Here is a 21,512-nt window from a genome sequence, read left to right as displayed (position 1 = left end):
CAGAAGTCTTCCCATGACTCACTCAAAGCAACGGCTCACAACAGCGGGCAAGCAGGTGGCAGAGAGCACTCTGTTGTTAAGCTGTACACTGAAGAGCAAAGGGGAAATAATGCTTCTCCTTCTCATGCTTTAGAAAATGCGGGTTTAAAAAAAATAATAAAATGTGCATTGTATGAAGAGAGAGAATGTTAGTTTTCTTTTGGCCAGGGTGGAAAGGCCTTAGGCCTACAATATACACATGGCTAAAGTATTACGTTAGGACTGGATAGACCACTCGGTGGTTAAGAGCATTAGTCACTTTTTCAGTTTGATTCCTGGTACCCACATGGTGGCTTAACACTACCTGTAACTGCAATTTTAGGAGCTCTCACTCCCTGGTTCTGAGGGAACCAGGTATGTACATGGTTCATAGTCATAGACATTAGGACACAATCTCTATACAGATTAAGTAAATAAGTAAGTAAACTTTTTAAAATTTTTCTAGATCTATTTATTTATTACATACACAGTGTTCTGCCTATATATGACAGACAAGGGCACCAGATCTTATTATAGATGGTTATGAGCCACTATGTGGTTGCTGGGAATTGAACTCTGGACCTCTAGAAGAGCAGTCAGTGCTCTTAATGGCTGAGCCATCTCTCCAGTCCCATTACTGAACTTTTTTTTTTCTTTTTTCTTTTTTTTCGGAGCTGGGGACCGAACCCAGGGCCTTGCGCTTGCTAGGCAAGCGCTCTACCACTGAGCTAAATCCCCAACCCCCATTACTGAACTTCTAAAGCATTCTTTGTTACTCTTTGGCATCTGGCTTTTAGGGGATTTTATTCAGTGACAAAGAAAAACAAAATTATAAAATTTTCAGATGAGTGGGCGAGACTAGAAGAAATTCTTCTGAATGAGGCAGCCCAGGCCCAGAGGAACAAACACCACATGGTCTCCCTCACTTGTGGACCCTAGACTTGACTCTAGTTTTGTGTGCTTATCTAGGAACCCCTCTGGAGCCCAGCACACTGAACAGAGCAGGCAGGGATCAACTCACGGAAGAGGAACAGTAATGTGGAGATAAAATAAAGTGAAGATGGGGAGGGCTGGCGATGGAGAGGTTCACACACTGAGGGGAAGGAAGTGGGGGTGGGGCATGGAGGATGAGGGAGGTGAGGGGCCTGAAGAGGAAGGTTAATCAAAATTAAGACTGTGTGAGTGAATCACCCAGAAACAAATTATCTGGCAACCCAATTAAAATAACACATAAAAGACAGTTTAGGGCAGATACCTTGCGAGGCTGGGTAGTGCTGGCCCTAGAAATGTAGGTCACTAAACTAACTCCTCGATGTCAGGCATAGGATACTGCCATAGCAGCACCTGATAGGGGAGGCCCTGGTGGTTGCCCACCAGAACTAGCTGATAACACCCTCTCGTTGAAGACACTACACACCTTGGACGAAGGATACAGAGCAATCAGGTTGGAACTGGGCTTCAGATCTTCTGTTAGTGGTGTGAGGGCTGGATGATGCTACACGGGTGGGTGTTAGCAAAAGCAATAACTCCTCCCACTGTGAACTCTGTGACATATAATAGCAGGATATTCAGGCTGTTCCTGGGAAAGCCAACCATTCCTGGAGTGTATTTGAGGCCCGCTCTACCAGAGGATCCATCCCTAATACTGTAACCCTGGTCCCAGACATATGACTGATGAAGTCCTAGACCTTAGGGACGGGGGACCCAATATGGCTGCTTAGCTGAATTAACATGGCCTCACACAATCTAAGTATCTGTTGGCAAGCACAGATAAAAGCAACTCTCAGGACTGGTCAGAGAATTAGGACTTGTGGTGAATGCCAAGACCCATGGCTGCACAGGATCTGAGAATGATGGTCGAGGGCCCCGAAGACCACTGCCACCATGACAAGGCCCAGGGTACACAGCAGAAGAGCAAGGGGAAAGGCTGTAAACATCAGAAGACTGGGAGAAAGGTTATAAACCGGCCAGGGCGCCAACAGACAACGCACTGCAGCTGTGCCTGCCAGAACCAGCCCACACAGATCCCCCACCCCCACCTACCCCGTGCAGAAGCAACTTGGGGACTTGCAGGAAGTGGTTCGTTATGGTTTGCACTTCTAGGCATCGGCCCCTCACTGAGGGAAGTTGCATCAGGTGTTTAAGCAGGAGCCATGTGTGAAAGCTGCTGCCTCCTGGCTTGCTCCCTCTGGTTTATGCTCGGTCTTCTTGGTCGTAGAACTAAGGACCAACACCTGCTCATGGGCGGATGTCTACGGTGGGCTTTCCCATATCGATCAATAATCAAGACAGTTCTCCACAGATGTGCCTACAGGCCAATTTGATATAGGCAGTCGCTCAACTGAGACTTCTTCCCGGATGACTTTTTGATTTGTTTTTTTAAAAATGTGTTTTGTGTTTGGTTGTTTTGCCTTAATGTTTGTATGTGTACCACATGTGTAACCGTATGGGTCAGCGGAGGGTAACGGAACTGGAAATACAGACAGTTGTGAGATGCCATGTGGGTGTTGGAAATAGAACTGAGTCCTCTGAGCTGGAGAGATGGCTCGGTGGTTAAAAGCACTGGCTGTTCTTCCAGAGGTCCTGAGTTCAATACCCAGCAACCACATGGTGGCTCAGGACCATTTGTAATAGGATCTGATGCCTCTTTTGGTGTGTCTGAAAACAGCTACATTGTTCTCATATGAATTCTTAAAAAAAAAAAAAGGAGGGAGTCCTCTGGAAGAGCAGCTGGTACCCTTCCACCACTGTGTCGTGTGTCCAGTCCCACAAGTGAACTTTGCCTGTGTCAGATTGATAACGGGACCTAAAAAGGACAAGACTCAACGGCTTTTCCTTAGTGACTGACACAAGCTGGAGTTATCACAGAGAAAGTATCATCAGTTGGGGAAATGCCTCCATGACATCCAGCTGTAAGGCATTTTCTCAACTAGTGATCAAGGGTGATCTCAACTAGTGATCCAGCCCCTATGGGTGGTGCCATCCCTAGGCTGGTAGTCCTGGGTTCTATAAGAGAGCAAGCTGAGCAAGGAAGGGAAAGTGAGCCAGTAAGAAACAACCCTCCATGGCCTCTGCATCAGCTCCTGCTTCAAACTCCGTGCCTCATCCATGCTGGGCAAGGGTGCAAACACTGACCCACACTGCCATTTGCATTCTTACTGGAAAGATAAGAGTTTCATTGTCTCCACTGTATTTTTTTTTTTTACATTGCAAAAGCATTTGCTATTGTGTCTTTTTCATCATTCTTGTGGGTATATAATGGTATCTAATTGTGGTTTGGATAATAAAAATTCAGGAAATAAAACCCTATTGAGTAATGAGAATTTATTCTGTTTGCCCATTAGCAGTTTATCTCACTTGATGAAACGGTTTTCAAACTTTTACTCGGAAACTGAAAGCAGGAGCCAGATCGTGGTGTTCCCACTTTTAACGCCAGCTCTTGGAAAGCAGAAGCAGGCAGACAAGGCTAGCCTGGTGAGGGGAGTTCCAGCTCAGTCAGGGCTGCACAGAGAAACCTTGTCTCAAAAGAAAGCAAAACTTGAAAGCAGGAACTGCTTGCTTTAACCTAAGCTCTTGGGAAGGCAGAGGACCACACAGTGAGACCCCTTTAATAATAAAGCAACGGACGGTCTGGAGATGGATCGGCAGTTGTTTTTTTTGGGGGGGGAGCTGGGGACCAAACCCAGGGCCTTGCGCTTGCTAGACAAGAGCTCTACCACTGAGCTAAATCCCCAACCCCGATGGATCAGCAGTTAGAGGGGCACTGGCTCCTCTTCCAGGGGACCCAAGTTCAATTCCACACCCATGTGATCCCATCAGTAACTCAGCTTCCAGGGGATCCAATGCCCTCTTTGTGAACCACCATGTAAACTTGGGTCCTTTGCCAGAGCAGCAAGGGCTCTTAATGGCTGAGAGCTACCTGCCCATCCATCTTCCTCCCTTTCTCTCTCTTTCTCTCTCTTTCTCTCTCTCTCTCTCTCTCTCTCTCTCTCTCTCTCTCTCTCTCCCCACCCACCCACCTTTCAGGGACCAGTGCTGGTCACACATAGCTTTAATTACATCCATCCATCCATTCAGTCTGTCGACTCCCTTCGGCAGCACTTTCTCGGGAACCAGAGGACAACTTGCAGGAGTTGCTTCTTTTCTGCCCCTGTCAAAGTACTGGGGAGCAAGTCAGGTCATGAGGGTTTTGGTGAGCACTTTTATCCACTGAGTCATCTCCCAGCCTGTTGCACTTAACCTTTAAAGTCCTGGGTTGAGTGTATTCTTTTTTTTTTTTTTTTTTTCCGGAGCTGGGGACCAAACCCAAGAACCCAGGGCCTTGGCAAGCGCTCTACCACTGAGCTAAATCCCCAACCCCAAGTGTATTCTTTTAACCACTTGTTTCCCCTAGATCATAGCACGCGGTAAGTATCTAACTAACTTGGATTTGGCCCAAGTGCATTGAGGGTGTGAAATTACCACAGGACTGAGACTCTAACGGCCTCGAGTATTAGTCACCCCCTGGAGGTATGCGGCTGTGAATTTAGCGACACCCTCAGCTGGCAGAGTTTTTAGGCTTCATGTGTACCAAAAGACAGAGGGGCAGCTCGAGATGCTGGCAGATGGTTTTGTGCCCTGTGTGTCCAGATGGTGATTGCTGTGCCCAGAGATCTGCTTGCAGTCCAGATGTTGACAACTGTCATGGGTGTGGGGCATGTCCTGTCTCAATGATGTATAAAGATTGCTTTCTATTCCCTCTGATTGATTGTAATAAAGAACTGATCAGCCGATTGCAGGACAGAAGGAGAGAATAGAGCAGGACTTCCAATCCCACTCAGGGGTCCCAAGCAGACAGAGTGAGGGGTCCTAGGTACAGAGGGAGAGGGAGGAAGGGGAGAAGGACTGGGGGACTCACCATGAGGTTGCAATGAGAGAGCAGCCATGAGGACACACATGAACCAGAGTGAACCAGGGCAATACTCAAGTGACTCAGATGGCAAGTAATGGGGTCCAAAGCTAGGAGGTCATTCAGGCCAGCAAAGCCAGGTTAGGCTAACTCAGAACATGCCTAGCTTAGTGCCTGCAGTCTATTAATAAATGTAAAGTCTCTGTGTCACTTATTGGGGAACAAGGGGGCCATAGAAAACCCCCCAGAATTACATTTCCATCTGGAGACTGTTCCCACTGGGATCAGGTTAGAGCTCTCAGACTCCAGCATTGTTCTCAGACCATGGGCTCTGTTCCCACTCGCCTCGCCATCATCATGGCTACCTGCCCCATGGGCTTCCTAGTCTCAGATGAGACTCTTTTTTTTTTTTTTTTTTTGGTTCTTTTTTTCGGAGCTGGGGACCGAACCCAGGGCCTTGTGCTTCCTAGGCAAGTGCTCTACCACTGAGCTAAATCCCCAACCCCGAGACTCTTTTTTTTAAGATTTATTTTTATGGGCTAGAGAGATGGCTCAGTGGTTAAGAGCACTGACTGCTCTTCCAGAGGTCCTGAGTTCAATTCCCAGCAACCACATGGTGGCTCAGGACCATCTGTAATGAGATCTGATGCCCTTTTCTGGTGTGTCTGAAGACAGCTACAGTGTACTCACATACATTAAAATAAATAAATCATTTAAAACAAAAGATTATGGGGATTTTAATTACTTACCTGCTTAATTAATTGTGTATTTTTTGGGTTTTAGAGACAAGATTTCTCTGTGTAGCCCTGGCTGTCCTGGAACTCACTCTGTACAGCAGCCTGGTCTCAAACTCAAAGATTTGCCCAGCTTTACTATGGGGATTTTTTGAAACAAAAAAGAATGGATTTTTTGCATTATGAGATGCCCATTAGCCTATGACAATGGGGGAGGAAAGTAATGGCTTAAAAATGAAGTGTTTGGTTAAGAGCACTGACTGTTCTTCCAGAGGTCCTGAGTTCAAATCCCAGCAACCACATGGTGGTTCACAACCACCTGTAATGGGATCTGATGCCCTCTTCTGGTGTGCATGAAGACAGCTATAATAAATAAATAAATCTTTTAAAAAGTAAATAAGAAATACTCAAGTTAATAAAGATTATCGCTTCTCGGCCTTTTGGCTAAGATCAAGTGTAATAAAGATTAAAAAAATACAAATATAATAAATAAATCTATAATAAATAATAATAAATAAATAAATCTTTTAAAAAGTAAATAAGAAATACTCAAGTTAATAAAGATTAAAAAAAAGAATACAAAAAAAAAGAAGAAGTGTTTGGGCAGATGTGCTCCTCAGGGCCTGGAGCTAAGGCATCTGGACCATAGCCCTCTCACCCTCTGCAAAAGATGTTGTGGGGCATGGTCTCGGCAGGAATGGCGTTCTACAACCTCCACTGCCACCCTGGCATGTTTGCAGTTCTAGGGGAGACCACAGGATGCTGCACCCTGACATTCCTCAGGGTCCAGAGGGTACACAGATTCTACAAGGACATCCTCAGAACTCACTGTCTACCCTTGACCTAAGCCAGCTCCAGAGCCTCCCTGAAGGCTCTCTGGGCCATGAGTACCTTCAGTTCCTGGGTGTGAATAGAGTCTCTCCAGGTACACGAACACCTCTCTGTTTTGTGGACAGTGGGAACAGCCTGTGTGATCCAGGGGTACTGTGAGGTGCACAATGTAGTCTACACTCTGCTGGGGATGCCCACCAATAGGCTTGGAGAGATGGTGATAAAGTGTTTTGAGGCCGTGCAGATGGTCAATTCATGTGCACCCTGGTAGCACTCTTCCCACCCATCTGCTTCTATGCTCAGAGCCTGCAAGTGTCATTCTCTGAGTTGGTCCCTTGGGTGCAAGGCCCCATGAGTCCTCAATATCTACTACCAGTAATGTTGAGGGCATCTCTGACAGCCCTGCAGGACTGAGCATCAGTCCTCCCTGGGAAACTTATCCAGTGCCTGAGCTGCTACACAGAGAAGGCAGAACCTGCCTCTCCACATCCTGCCTTCCTCAGGACAAAGGAGCCTTTGTGTCTTCCCTTTGAACCTGAACTCAGAGTGTCACTTACACTGCTATAGTCATTGCTGTCATATTCATTAAGGGCCAGCCTAGGAGAGAGAGCCAGGACAGTGAGGCCCCAGGGTGTTGTGAGCTGTCCAAACAGAGCAATATGTATGCCTGGAACCACTATCTTGGATCATACTGGCTTGTTCAGGTCTGAAGCCTCTCTTTTGGACAGCTACTCTGTCAAGCTTGGTCATCGTTAGTTTGCCGGCTACATCCTGTCCCAGTGCTCTGAGAAGAGTGTCTAGGAGAATGTATGTTTGCTGTGCAAATAAATCTCCCATAAGGCCTAGCTAGAAAAAAAAAAGGTGATGTGTCCAGAAATCAAGTTGATGTGGGGTGAATTTGTGAGTTTAGGTTGTCAATCCACAGGCTTTAGAACACCTCAGAGACAAATCTCAGATGTGTCTGTAAGGGATTTTCTAGACTACATTCATTGAGGTGGGAAGACCCAACCCCAAATGTGGGTCATCTCATGGCTGCATAAAAAGGAACCCAGGCTGGCACCAAACATACGACCTCCCTGCTCAGCCTCCTGTGTGCTGGGATTCACACATGCATTCTCCTTCTTCTCTTCCTTTTCTAGACAGTGTCTCACCCTGTAACCTAGGCTGGCCCCAAATTGCTGGAATCCTTCTGCTTCAGTCTCCCAAGTGCTAGGGTTATGGTTGTGAGCCACTGAGAAAACTGAGACAAGCTGACTCCATGACAGGCTTCAAACTAGCAAGTCAGGAGACTAGGCCTAAATTTCTGTTTCCTAAAAGTGGGCAAGTCCAAGCAAGTCAGTTATTAGAAATCTGGCCTGAGGCAAGGGCAGAGTCAACAACCGTTTCTAGGCTTCCCCAGCAGCAGTTTCCAGGCCCTCCAATGATTCTAGAATGTCCTGTGATATAGAGCCAACCAATTAACATAATACTTACCTACATCCCTCTGGAATTCCTCTAATATGCTTTAAATTGGGCCTTCGAGTGAGCACTTGGACATCTCCATCCTGGTAAATGGAAGACGCCGAACATGCTGGACTTCTACAGAATAAAACACTCTTTACTCTTACATACGGTTGAGTCCGGGGTATCGTGGACCCTTATATGGTGGATTTGGTTTAACGCCTGTATTATGTTCATTGGGTTCCCAGAATTGCAGAAAATTTCGCACGCATGTAAGGCGCGGAGGGTCCCTGCCCCCAGTTGGCTTTGATTGGTAAATGAGATTGCCGGTGGCCAATGACTAGGCAGAGAGGCGGGACTTTAGGATTCGTGGGGAAGGGAACTGAGAAGAAAAAGAATCAGCAGGCCATGAAGGGAATAGGACCCAGGCTTGAGAGCTGCAGAAGAGAAAGCAACAATCGTGGAAGCGTCTGGAAAGAGCAGCCCCAGGACTGCCCCCGTTGGGTCTAAGGTAGCAAAGTTGGAGTGGCTCAACCGTTGAGCTGATTAAGGCATATTAAATATAAGGCAGTGTGTGTGTGTGTGTGTGTGTGTGTGTGTGTGTGTGTGTGTGTGTGTCTTTCATTTGAAAATCCAGGCGCGGGTAGCAATGAACGCGTGTTGCCGCCACTGGGTCGATTAGAGCAGACTAACGCCTATACCCTTAAACCACCGTCACACCTCATTCCTCATCCTTACTTCTGTGGGCTCCTTTTAAAGATCCCACATATACGTGTACACATAGAATGTTGGGTTTTCTATGTCTGGCTTGTTTCACTTAACATATCTCCCAGTTCCCTCCATGTTTCTGCAAATGACAGATTTGCATTTTTTTCTTGGAAAAAAATGTTTTCATAATATATATAAATGCTATATGTAAACATTAAGACAAGGTCTTTCTATGTAGCCCTGGCTGTCCTGGAACCCACTCTATAGACCAAGCTGGCCTTGAATTTGACAGAGATCTGCCTGCCTCTGACTCCAGAGTTCTGGGATTAAAGGCTACCATACTCAGCTCATACAATATATTTTTCTCATGTTTTTCCCTCCCCTAGACTTTCAATATTTTTATAACTAAATACCATGCGCCCAATTTTTTCCCTATTCATGAGCTAATAGATACATACTTAATTCAGTATCTTGGCTATAGTGAACAACCTTGATCTCCACATTAGGGCTGATGTCTGAAAGGGCCAGTGAGGGCCTGGTGAGAAAATCCACACCACAAAGTTCCAAGCACAAGGGTCCCTCCCTTCCAGGAAGAAAAAAAGCCAGTTTAGTTCCTGGAACAACTGCAAGCCAAACTGTCACACAAAGCTACCTGTGGCTTCCAACCGAACCCCCTTTGTGAAAGTCTTGAACAGTACACCGCGTCCGATCTGAAAGTTGTTTCACTCTACCAAATGTGCATAGTACCCTGCCTAGTTACCACTGTGCAAATTCTGTCCTAATTGCTTGAATTCTGCCCCAATTGTTTGCAAGGTATATAACTCTCTGTTAGAGTCTGCTCAGGGCCATCTCCCCTTGAAGTGGGAGGACCCCAATGTTGAAATGATTAAACTCCTCTTGCTTTTGCATTGATCACTGCCTCCATGGGTCTCATTCAAGAGGTCCTGGAAGAGATTCAATTCAGACCTCACATTTGGTGCATGGGCAGGGAACTGCACTCTTGTGGGGGACCCACAGGAGAGTGGCAAATATAAGGAGTGACAGCTCGAGCAAGGTACCATGGTTGTCTTCTCTGTGCTTCCTCTGTCTAGCTTCTTTGTGTTCTGCTTCTGGTTTGGTTCATGCTTCCAAGCATCAGGATGGCTTAGAGAGCCTGTGTGTAACCAGAGAAAAGCTAGGAGGACGCTTTAGCCTTTCAGACTCGGGTTCCAGTGTGAGCTGATGGGGTTGCTAGGACTTTGGGCCAGCTTGGGCCGACAAAGTCACCAGAATCTGTATATATTTTGCCCATGGCAGGGGCGAAGTCTGTGTATAATCTGAGTGTATCTCACTAGTGGCAGAAGCAGATAGTCTGAGTCATCCTGTCCGTGGCAGGGACAGGCTGGTCTGTGTTTTCCGGCTTGAATTCGCCAAGGTCGCCAGAATCTGTGTGAATTTTGGCTGTGACAGGAGCAGGTGGACTGAGTTATTCTGCTGTGGGTTGGACAGTCTGTGTCCTCTGCCTGCAGAAGGAGGCAATTGGTCTGCATGCATCCCACCTGGGCAGTCTGAGTTGCTCTGTCCATGGCAGGGATGGATTGTCTGTATCTTCCTTGTTTTTGTTTATGTCCTCAGACTTGAACTGACGAAATTTTTGGAGATGGGACAGACTGTTTCTCACCTTGATCTTATTCTGACTCATTTTAAAGAAGTTAAGACTAAGGGCCACTTTATGCAACTTGGAGTGACCCGATTTTGATGTTAAATGGCCACTGGAGGAAGACCTTTTATCTCCCCAGGCTGGGTCAGCAGTACAGGATAAAATGTTTCAGAAGTTTTCCCTCCTCCCCCTTGCTAACACCAAACAACAAAAGCCAACTCCAGCCCAGCAGCCAGCTACAACATCAGCTTTATTGTGGAGAGATGGCTCAGTAGTTAAGAACACTGACTGCTCTTCCAGAGGTCCTGAGTTCAATTCCCAGTAGTCATTTGGTGACTTCTTTTTTTTTTTCCCCCTCAGGACCAGCTGCTCCTGGTTTTTACAGCTCTTACCGGCTTATTCCCTCTTCCCCTCCCCTTCTGCTGAGGGCAGACACAGTGCATACTGGCATCCAGGGTCCCTGACAGGAGAGGCCCCGAGTGGGCAGATGTATCCCTCAATACTGCTTGCAACTGACTCCTGTTCATCATTTTGTTCAGTAAATGGCTATCCTTCTTGCCAAGAGAAATGCTCGTTCCTTGTCTGCACAAATATGGTCTCTGAGTTATTAAAATAAAAGAGGAAAAGAGAAAGAAACAAGGAGGGGACAAATGACCCCTCTTATGATGTTAGGCGAACCTGGTGTTACCAGGTAACTGTGGTGTAGAGTTTACACCAAAGGCTAACACCTATCCCCCAAAACCTCTTACAGGGTCTCTTCACCAGAGACAGAGGCCAAGAAACTGGCTCCTGGCCCCGCAGGGAACCCACCCAGATTAGGGCTTCAACTCGGTAAAAGGTAAGGAGCATCTCCAGATTTGCCACCAGGCTCTGTAAACAGGTCTCAACAATAATTTGGCCAAGGTTTAGATATGATATTAGATAAGAGAACACAGAGAATTCTAGTACAGTAGCCTTGGCTTTCACCAATTAGTTAGTGCCAAATATTAGAGAAAAGTTAAAGGTGCAAGGAGCATGGAGAAGAGTGCAGATCAAGACAGGAAAAAATTAGAGACCTTCTAGCCAACAACATCTCGGATCCAGGAGAAAAGAAATTCCAAGCTTCAATAAATTAACTTTGGGACTTGACTACCCCCGCCCCTGCAATTCTAATTGCCTACATGCTTCACTATCAGACTTTACTAATCAACCCTGGCTGAGATATTTTCCAGCCACCTGTTTCCCTGAGCCCTGTGACTCTCCTACCCGATCCTGACTTGGACTGTCCACTCCATTGAAAAATGACTCTCCTCTGTCAGAGACAGAGCAGACCTGGTGTACAGACAGAAGCAGCTTCATCCATGGAGGTCAGAGGAGAGCAGGGGCAGCGCTGACAACGGAAATGGAGGTAGTCTGGACTCAGTCTCTTCCTCCAGGCACTTCAATGCAAAGGGCCAAGTTAATAACATTAACACAGGCCCTCATAATGGGAAAAGGAACCACTGGCTAGAGATAACAGCCTGGCTGCCAAGGCTGCCAAGGAGGTAGCCTTAAAGGAAACAGCTATCTCTAGATTGACCGCTGTCCTACCTGAACCACCCAGAGTACCTAATGTATGCAGAAAAAGAAATAAAATGGGCTGGCAGGGATTGACTGAAGGTAAGCTAACATTACCCACCTCTTTAACAAGATCTGTTCTCAGAAAGATCTACAGAGTACTACTTGGGAGTAAAACGAGTGACAGACACAGTGAAACAATATAAAATGCCTTCTTCTGCCTAACCTTGACTCCCCAGAGCCAGGAGTACTTGGCTTTTGAGTGGAAAGATCTCGAGACGGGGAATCACAGCACCAGGCTGCCCCAGGGCTTCAAGAACTCTCCAACCCTCTTCAATGAGGCCCCATATCATGACCTTACCGTCTATCATTGAGTCTAACCCATAGGTGACCCTCCTGCAATATGTGGATGACCTTTTAATCACAGCCGAGACTGAGGAAGACTGTCTCAGGGGCATAAAGCAGCTGCTGATAGAACTGAGCAAATTGGGTCATCGAGTCTCACCCAAGAAAGCCCAAACCTGTCAATGTAAGGTGAGCTACCTAGGGTACCTGTTGGAGGATGGGAGGCACTGGTTATGAGAGGCCAAGAAAGGAATCATTTTTCTTTCCCTGACCCAAAGACCCTCAAACAAGTGCAAGAAAGGCTGGATGACCCTTTTTCTGGGGCGAGGGAGAACTCCAGACATTTGATGCCATTAAGAGGGCTCTTTTGGAAGCACCTGTGCTAGGACTGCCTGACGTCAGCAAGTCCTTTCATCTCTTTGTGGCTGAGAACCTCCAAGACCTGACACGCGAGAACTAGCCTCCTTCTCCTATGCTTGTCAAAGCTGGCTTCATTAACAGACAGATCTTCCCAGCAGTGCAGTGGTGATAAAAGCTCACTGGATACAACAAGCCCAGGACAGAGGTCATCATGGTTACCACCACTGCTAGGAGAATCCACTTTGCTATGGGCACAGCCCTTAACACCAAAAAGGGGAACATTGAGAACCCCTGGGAGGGTGTAATTGTTACCCATAGACTGTACCTATGGCTTTTAAACGACCTCGCCTCCCTCCTTGGAAAAATCTTGAACAGTACGCTGAGTCTGATCTGAAAGTCATTTCACTCTACCAAATGTGCATAGTATCCTGCCTAGTTACCTCTGTGCAAATTCTGCCCCAATTGTTTACAAGGTTACTCTCTGTTAGAGTCTGCTTAAGTCTCTCCTTGAAGTGGGATGACCCTGACTTGTTGGAATGATTAAACTCTTCTTGCTTTTGCATTGATCACTGTCTCCATGGGTCTCATTCAAGAGGTCCTGGAAGAGGTTCAAATTGGACCTCACAGTCTACATAGCACTTTCATGGCCTTTTCACATAGGTCAAGTAGTGGGACTTCTGGGTGACATTCTAGTTAATAGTTTAAAGTATTTCACAAAACAGCTACGTATGAATTACACCAATGGCAGAATGAAAGGGATTAAAATCAGTTGTCCATGTTCCTCAACTTTTAAAAGTTTAAAGAAGATTTAGCATGGCATGTGTGCATGCCTGCGTGTATGTTACCTGTATGTATGTAGGTAAATGTGCTTCAGGCTTTGGAGGTCAGAAGAGGGAGTTAGCTCCTCTGGAACTGATCACAGATTGTTGTGAACTATCTGGCTGCTGGAAACTGGATGAATCTGGATCCTTGGCAGGAGTGGCAAGTGCTCTTAGCCGCTGAGCCAAGGCTCAAGCACCAGTTTTGTTTTCTTTACTCCTTTAGGGGGCAGGTGGTGGCAGTAGACAATGACTATTGCAATGGTAGTTTGTGAATTTATTTTGGCCCTGGCTCTTCTCAGCATTTTGAAATCAATTCACTTGGTGTGGAAAAAAAGTATGGAAGCCAATTTATATTGTTTTCAAAGATAATGTACTCCTTGCTGCTCTTGGTGCTAACCAGGGTTAGTGAGTGGGAGCCGAAATAAACCAATTCTCGGAATACAGGCAGAGCAAAGGTTTGGAATAAATCTTACTTAAATTAGCCATTCAAAATGCAGTCAATTTTTATTCAGTGCCTATTTTGTACTAGGTACAGAATGTGAACTTTCCATAAATATTATTTACTTTAGTTTTTACAACTACTTGAAGCAGGGACTTTTGAACAAAATATTCATCTTACAGATCTGGGGACATATCAAGGAGAGAGAGGAAAAAGGTCTCACTATGTAGCCCTGGCTGGCTGGCCTGGAGCTAGCTCAGTTGACCAGGTTGCCCATTCTGCTCACAGAGATCCTCCTGCCTCTGCAATCCTGAGTGCTGGATTAAAGGCTACTCTATCACATGTGCTCTACCTAACTGTCCTGCTATCCTATGTCCCACAATCCCCTTTGTCTGTTCATTCACTAGTGGGACTGGTGGCTCACACCTCTAATGCTAGCACTCAGGAAGCTGAGGCAGAGGCAGGATTACCTCAAATTTGAGGCCAGCCTGGGCTACATAGTGAGTTTCAGGATAGCTTGGGCTACTGAGTAAAAAAGAAAAACAGATACAAAATTCCAAAGCACAACTGAAAGTAAGATTTATTGACCCTACCATTTACCACTCAGCTTTAACCAGTGAGACAATTTAATGTGCTTTCTTTTTTTTTTTTTTTGTTTTTTTTTTTTTTTGTTTTTTTTTTTCGGAGCTGGGGACCGAACCCAGGGCCTTGCGCTTCCTAGGTAAGTGCTCTACCACTGAGCTAAATCCCCAGCCCCTAATGTGCTTTCTTTTATGTCCCAACACATACTCTTAGATGATCACAGCCTTATATAAGCCCCAGGGACTTTTTTTCTTTCCTGGCTCACCCAGTTCACCCAGCTCAAACCAGTGAACTAATGCTCTCCAGACAGTACATCATTTCATTGATAAACACCTAAATATCACCAAGGGTTAAGGGTATTTTTAAATACTTCAACCATCATAACCAGTGTTACATCTGACAGTTTCAGATACTGGTTAATATGTGGGATCCAGTCTGTTTCCAGAGTGCCCCAGTTAACTGAGGAAGGACATGTCCTAGGCTCAGGTCCAAGCAAGGTCTGTGGATTGCATTTGCTTGATGTGAGTGAACGGCAACTGTAACAATTCTACAGCTACTTTGTTGCGGAAACTGGGACATTCTTCTCGCATGTCCCCAGTTACACACTTGCATTGTCAATTTGCATAGTTGTCTGTTTCTCATATTTCCTATAAACTGGCGAGTTTTTTTTTTTTTAGAGTTTTTTTCCTTCAAAAGTGCAGATAATCCTATCTTTCATTCTTATATTACAAAACCCAGGCTGTTCCTTACCTGGTGTTCTGTTATTTAATGTATTTACATAAATGGTGTATTTGCACTGTGTCAGCTGCACTCAGCCTTGAGCCTCTTGCTCAATGTTTTTGGCAGGCAATGTTAACTGTTGCTAGGCCAATTCTGTCAAATTGAAAAACTCTGTGGATAGGGGCTGGAGAGGTAGCTCAGTGGTTAAGAGTGGTTAACCTAGCTAAGAGTGGTTGCTCTTCTGGAGGATACCCATCACCCACCTGGCCAACTACAGCTGTGTGTAAGCTCAGTTTCTGGAGATTTAATGCACTCTCTGGCCTCTCCTGGCACCACAGACATACATACATTCAAACAAATGTTCACATGTATAAAATAAAAAGATTTTTTTTAAGGAAAAAATTTCCAAATGACATTTTTTTAGGAATTGCAACAAAAATGCAGGTGCAGTCAGTCTCAGAGACATACATCTTGAATCCCACTACTTGGGAAAAAGTGGGCAGAACTTCAAGCCAGCCAGGACTATAAGGTGAGACCTCATCTAAAATAATTCTAATAAAGGTAAAAAGTCTTTAAAAAATAAGACAAAACAGGCACACAACAATATCATAGGGTTGGGGATTTAGCTCAGTGGTAGAGCGCTTGCCAAGCAAACGCAAGGCCCTGGGTTCGGTCCCCAGCTCCAAAAAACAAACAAACAAACAAACCCCCCCAAAAAACAGCAAAAAAAACCAATATCATAGAAAATTACATCGAGACATATGCGTAAAACATATATAGTGCACATTGGATTTCATGCTTAAACTCAGAGCTCGTGGCCAAATATCTCATTATGTATTTTCAAACATTTCAAAATCTGGAAAAAGGATCTGAAACCTGTAATACTTCTAATTCCAAGCATTTCAGATAAGAGACAGTTCTTTTGCCTGTAGTAGCTAGAAATAGCCTCTTAAACTCTTATAGTCACTTAAGCCAGTTTTCTGCTTTTTCTATTTTGTTTGCTGCCCTTTTCTTTGTTTGTTTATTGGAACAGAATCTCATGTAGCCTAGGCTAGCCTCCAACTCCTACAGAGCTCAGGACGACTTTAAACTTCTCATCCCCTGCCTCTGGCTGGGGAGTAGAGGATTACAGGCTTGTACCACAATACCCACCATGCTCGGTCATGGGATATTTCATAATTTAGAAATTCTTGAAGAAGAAACTATGATTATTGAAAATTACATTGGCAAGGCTTAATTGCAAAGGTCACACTGGTTTTTACTAAGGGGAGCTAGAAACTACAAGTGTCTTCAATGTGCTGAAGTGGCATCGCCCCCTGTGAATGACGCGTGTAAGCTTTTTTAACTGCCATCTCACTCTCTGTGAACGATAAGACTGCTGCCCTGACTTGTCATCTATACAGGGCAGCTTGGTTCTTTCCTCTGAGAGCTTTTAAAATTGTTCGTTGTTGGGCTTTGTTTGTTTGTTTTTAGTTTTGTTTGTTTTTGTTTTTGGGTTTTTGTTTGTTTGTTTGTTTTTCAAGACAGATTTTCCCTGTGTAGCCCTGGCTTTCTTGAAACTCACCGTATATACCAGCCTGGCCTCAAACATGGCGATCCGCCTGTCTCTGCTGGGATTAAAGGCCTATGCTCCTACTGCTGGCTTCAGGCTGGAGAGATGACTCTGGTTACTGTCTCTTGAGTTCAACTCCCAGCAACCACTTGGTGTCTCATAACAATCCATCCATCCTGGGATCTGATGCCCTCTTCTGGCGCAGAGGTGTATAGATGGGTAAAATATCATCCACATAAAACAAATAAATCCTTAAAAATTTGTTATGACCAATTTTCAATTCTTTTTTCTTTTTTTTTTTTCCGGAACTGGGGACCGAACTCAGGGCCTTGCGCATGCTAGGCAAGCAATTCTTTTTTGAGACAGGTCTTGGTATGTAGTCCTGGCTAACCTGGAACTTGATGTGCCAATGAGGCTGGATTTCAAGTTGCAATGGTTTTCCTGCAGCCTCCCAGGTACTGAGACTACAAGCAGGTTACTCTGCCCTTCATGAATGACTTAGTTAGGGTTTTACTGCTGTGAACAGACACCACGATCAAAGCAACTCTTATAAAGCACAACATTTAACTGGGGCTGGTGGTTCAGTCCATCATCATCAAGGTGGGAGCAGGGCAGCGTCCAGGCAGGCATGGTGCAGGAGGAGCTGAGAGTTCTACATCTTCATCTGAAGGCTGCTAGTGGAAGACTGACTTCAAGGCAGCTAGGATGAGGGTCTTAAAGCCCACGCCCACAGTGGCACACCTACTCCAACAAGGCCACACCTCCTGATAGTGCCACTCCCTGTGCCAAGCATATACAAACCATCACTACAAAACATTTATTCATTGTGTCTGTGTATCTGTGTTCATGTCGGTGTACATGTATGTGCCTGTGCTAGTGCCTGTAGAGGTCAGAGGTTAGCTTTGCTCTTGTTCCTCTAGCCAGATACCGTGGTTTTGTTTGGTTTTGCTTGTTTTGTTTTGTTTTTTCAGTCTCTCACAGCCCAGCATCATCTAGTAGATAGAATAGGTTGGCTGGCCTGAGGGCCCAGGTACCCTGTGCTGGGCCCCAGGTACCTCTCCAGTGCTGCCAGTGACCTGCTGGGATTACATGGTTTCTAGGCATCAACATAGGTCCTTATCTTGGATGGCTTTACCGACTGGGCTATCTGTGCAGCCCTGGAACTACTTTTAAATTTATTTATTTATTTATTTATTTATTTATTTATTTATTTATTTATTTCTCTCTTTCTTTCTTTCTTTCTTTCTCTTCCCTTCCTTCCTTCTTCCTTTCTTTCCTTCTTTCTTTTTGTTTGTTTTTTGAGACAGGGCCTAAGTATCCAAGTCTTGCTGCCCCAACTAACAGATGTGCCTGCCTCTGCATCCAGTCCCAAAATGAACTTCCTGCTACTATGTCCGGCTATTTCTTTTCCCTGAGACAGGGTTTCTCTGTGTAGCCCTGACTGTCCTGGAACTCGTTCTGAGACCAGGTTGCCTTGGGACTCACAGAGATCATTAAAGGTGCGTGCCAGCACACCTGGCCTAAATGTTTTTTAGATTTATTATTATTTTTTGCTTTGTGTGTATGGGTTGTGTTGGTCTGTTTGGTTGGCCTTGGCTTGCTGCATATGTGTACATTTGTACCCCAGATGGGTGCCTGGTTCATGATGAGACAGTGGGCTTCCATGTAGGTGCTGGGAATCGAACCTGAGTCCTTTGCTCTTAACCACTGAGTCAACTCTCTAGTGTCATAAATATCTTTGATGACATTTCCCCTCCTGACTGTCCCTTTTTTTTAACTTTCATTGTTTACTTTTTTGACTTTCAGAGTTGATGCTCTAAAATCTATAAATTTTTTTAAGTAGAGGAAAATTTATATTCAACTTGAACCTTCCATCTTTCTATTAATTTTTTTAAATATTATTTATTTTACATATGTGAGTACACTGTAGCTGTCTTCAGACACACCAGAAGAGGGCTTCAGATCCCATTACAGATGGTTGTGAGCCACCACGTGGTTGCTGGGAATTGAACCCAGGACCTCTGGAAGAGCAGCCAGTGCTCTAACCACTGAGCCATCTCTCCAGTCCCTCCCTCTTTTGAATTTTATTTCTTCCATCACATTTAGATGTCTAAGAACTCCTTTTGTTTATCCGAATGGTAGTTACACACACACACACACACACACACGCACTCACCCACATGCGTGTGTCTGGGGAGATGGCTCAGTGATTCTGGCTGCTGTTCCAGAGGTCCTGACTTTAATTCCCAGCAACCATATGGTGACTCACGACCATCTATAATGGGATCTGATGTGCTCTTCTGGTGTGTCTGAAGACAGCTATAGTGTACTCATATACATAAAATAAAAAATTCTTTTAAAAAATACAGCTTTGAAGGCAGAGAGATGGTTCAGCAGTTAAGAGTACACACTGCAGGGCTGGGGATTTAGCTCAGTGGTAGAGCGCTTACCTAGGAAGCACAAGGCCCTGGGTTCGGTCCCCAGCTCCGAAAAAAAGAACCAAAAAAAAAAAAAGAGTACACACTGCTCTTCCAGAGGTCCTGGGGTTGGTTCCCCTGATGTTTAGCTTTTCATGGTTATCTGTAACTCCAGCTCTAAGGAAATCAATGCTCTCTTCTGGCTTCCTTGGGCACGGGCATACATGCAAATTAATAAACAAATTAATAAACAATAAGAAAAAATAGGATTCTGAGTGCAGGGTTTGGTGGTTCACGACTCTGTAAGTGTTGGAGGTGGAGGAGGAGGATAATGACATCTAGGTTCCTTGAGCTAAGTGTCACCCTACCTGAAGTGGGGATGTATTTCAGTGTTGCACATTTGCTTGTTGCACATAAACTCCTGGGTTTGCCTCAGTGAAGAGCAGTGCAATGTGCTCTTTTCAGATGCACTGGATCATCCCCTGAGGGTATTTAGCGGTTTTCCTCTCAGCAATCTGTTTGCTCTGATTTGCTTTACTAATTTTTCTATTTGAATGTGTGGGGTTTGCATGTGTACGTCCGTGTGTGCACATATGGAGGCCAGAGGTTGGCATGGGTGTCTCCCTCCATTGCTCCCCACCTTAGTTTTTGAGAAGGGTCTCTGGTTGAAGCTGGAGCATGCCAATTTGGCTAGGCTGGCTGGCCAATAAGTCCCCAGGATCTGCCTGTCCCTGTTTGTCTTAGGGTTATTATTGTTGTGAGAAAACACCACGATCAAAAGCAAGATAAAGAAGGACATTTTTTTTCTTTCTTTCTTTCTTTTTTTTTTTTTTTTTTTTTTTCCGGAGCTGGGGACTGAACCCAGGGCCTTGCACTTGCTAGGCAAGCGCTCTACCACTGAGCTAAATCCCCAACCCCAGGAAGGACATTTATTTAGCATATGATTCCACATCACCATTCATCATTGAAGGAAGTCTGATAGGGCAGGAACCTGGAGGCAGAAGCTGATGCAGAGGCCACGAGGGATGCTGCTTACTGGCTTGCTAAGTTGCTTTCTTATATATAGAACCCTGGCTCATCAGCCCAGCGATGGCACCACCCACCATGGGTGGGTCATCCTCCACCAATCACTAATTAAGAAAATGCGCTTGCCTACAACCTGACCTCATGGAGGCATTTTCTCAGCTGAGCTCCTTCCTCCAGGTGACTCTAGCTTGTGTCATGATGACATAAAACTCTGCCCTGGTGAGGTGATGTTACAGACTGTCAGCTGAGTCTGATTTTTCTGTGAACTCAGGCTTTCACCGAAACACTTTCCCATCTGCACCTGTCCCTCCCTCCCCAGGCATCTCTCTAGTCTCCAATTTGCTTTTTCCTTTCTGGCTTGCTTGGTTTGGTTCTTTTCTTGTATATTAAGAATTTCCCTTAGACAGATGACTATGCTTGGCTTTCTGAGTATTTAAGTGTGAGGTCTTGTAGAGATCTGATTGGAAAGTCTGTGTGCAGGTTTCAGCACTCAGCCCAAAGGGTTTAGGCGGGATGTGTGCCTGTTTCATTAACAGAACCCTAGTGAGAGTACCTTTTGGATTTTCCCCCTGGCATGGTGAACTTCCCCGCAGAAATTTCCAGTGGTATAGTATACCTCTCGCTTGCCTTCATTTAGGTGTTGGTATTCTCAGGGTTATTAATCCAGTTACCTTTCTGTTTGTTTCTGGCTTCATTTTCTTCTTGTTTTCACAGGTTTTCCTCTTACGTTCTAGACAGAACAGACACTTTTCCCACATCTCCAACCCCTGGCTCAACTTTAACCAGAAGCCCCTTTATTTTATTTCCTCCTTCTCTTCTCCCCTGCCTTCCTTACCCCTGCCTGTTTTCTTCTTCTTCTTCTTCTTTTCCTCCTTCCTCCTCCTCCCCCTCCTCCTCCCCTTCTTCTCCCCCTTCCTCCTCCTCCTCTTTCCTTCATTGCCTCCTCAAGACTTTGCTGTTCATAAGCTGGGCTGGGCTCCAACCGTCTATTCTTTTTGCCTCAGCCTGTAATTATAGGCATCCACCTCCACTCTTGGCTCCATTGTCATTTCTTCTTGTTTTGAGACAGAGTCTTGTGTATTTCAGGCTTAGATCCGACTCTGTGTAGCCAAGGACTGCTTGGATTCCAGGTGTACACCAGGATGTTTGGTTCACACTGTGCGGCAGATTGAACACAGGGCTTTGCACACGCTAAACCAGTGTCTGTGTGTATTTGAAAGAGTGTGACTCATCTCGAAGGACGCTCTGGAACTCACTATATGGAGGAGGATGACCTTGAATTATTGATCCTCCTGCCTCTGTGTCACAAGTGCCTGGATTACAAGCATGCACTACCACACTCTCCTTCTTAAGATAATTTTATTGGGGGGTTGGGGATTTAGCTTAGTGGTAGAGTGTTTGCCTAGCAAGCGCAAGGCCCTGGGTTCGGTCCCCAGCTCCAAAAAAAAAAGAAAAG

General features: G+C 45.3%; 1 long non-coding RNA gene and 1 pseudogene across 2 annotated transcripts; both read left to right on the top strand.

The window, feature by feature from the left end:
• The first annotated feature begins 2,464 nt into the window (after positions 1-2,464).
• Coq4-ps1 (coenzyme Q4, pseudogene 1) lies at positions 2,465-6,850 on the top strand (annotated as a pseudogene).
• A 1,433-nt stretch (positions 6,851-8,283) lies between these two features.
• LOC134479707 (uncharacterized) lies at positions 8,284-13,062 on the top strand. 2 transcript variants are annotated; one of them, XR_010053350.1, is made up of 4 exons: positions 8,284-8,422; positions 11,010-11,096; positions 12,182-12,328; positions 12,418-13,062. It is a non-coding gene; the product is annotated as an uncharacterized LOC134479707 (long non-coding RNA). The 2 variants fall into 2 exon arrangements; XR_010053349.1 differs by having other exon boundaries at positions 12,182-13,062.
• The last annotated feature ends 8,450 nt before the right edge of the window (positions 13,063-21,512 follow it).

Source organism: Rattus norvegicus, chromosome 7 (genome assembly GCF_036323735.1).
Source record: "Rattus norvegicus strain BN/NHsdMcwi chromosome 7, GRCr8, whole genome shotgun sequence".
Lineage (NCBI taxonomy): Eukaryota > Metazoa > Chordata > Mammalia > Rodentia > Muridae > Rattus > Rattus norvegicus.
Note: the sequence above shows the minus strand (reverse complement) of the source record. Positions and strands in the feature narration are given on the sequence as shown.